Source organism: Schistocerca serialis, chromosome 1 (genome assembly GCF_023864345.2).
Source record: "Schistocerca serialis cubense isolate TAMUIC-IGC-003099 chromosome 1, iqSchSeri2.2, whole genome shotgun sequence".
NCBI lineage: Eukaryota > Metazoa > Arthropoda > Insecta > Orthoptera > Acrididae > Schistocerca > Schistocerca serialis.
In genome coordinates this window covers 802,532,964-802,533,653 of record NC_064638.1, presented here as the reverse complement: position 1 = coordinate 802,533,653, position 690 = coordinate 802,532,964, and the positions used below count along the sequence as shown (strand labels likewise).

Below are 690 nucleotides of genomic sequence, written 5' to 3'. Positions count from 1 at the left end.
AACTTCCTGGCAGATTAAAACTGTGTGCTGGGCTGAGACTCGAACTCGAGACCTCTGCCTTTCTCTGGCAAGTGCTCTACCAACTGAGCTACCCAAGCACGACTCACGCTCCGTCCTCACAGCTTTAATTCCGCCAGTACCTCGTCTCCTACTTTCCAAACTTCGAAGAAACTCTCCTGCATACCTTGCAGAACTAGCACTCCTGAAAGAATTGCGGAGACATGGCTTAGCCACAGCCTACGGGATGTTCCAGAATGAAATCCTCACGCTGCAGCGGATTGTGCGCTGATATGAAACTTCCTGGCAGATTAAAACTATATGCTGGGCCGAGACTCGAACTCGGGACTTTTGCCTTTCGAGGGCAAGTGCTCTACCTACTGAGCTACCCAAGCAGGACTCAGGCCCGTCCTCACAGCTTTAAGCCATGTCTCCGCAATATTCTTTCTTCCAGGAGTGCTAACTCTGCAACGTATGCAGAAGGCTTCTGTGAAGTTTGGAAAGTAAGATACGAGGTACTGGTGGAATTAAAGTTGTGACGATGGGGCATGAGTCGTGCTTGGGTAGCTTAGCTGGTAGAGCGCTTGCCCGCGGAAGGCGAAGGTCCCGAGTTCGAGTCTCGGCCTGGCACACAGTTTTAATCTGCCAGGAAGTTTCATATCAGCGCACATTCCGCTGCAGAGTGAGGATTTC

The 690-nt window shown here is 51.2% G+C and overlaps 1 non-coding gene across 1 annotated transcript; it reads right to left on the bottom strand.

Moving 5' to 3' along the window:
- Positions 1-318: 318 nt before the first annotated feature.
- Trnas-cga (transfer RNA serine (anticodon CGA)) lies at positions 319-393 on the bottom strand. The gene has a single exon. It is a non-coding gene; the product is annotated as a tRNA-Ser (tRNA).
- Positions 394-690: the final 297 nt, after the last annotated feature.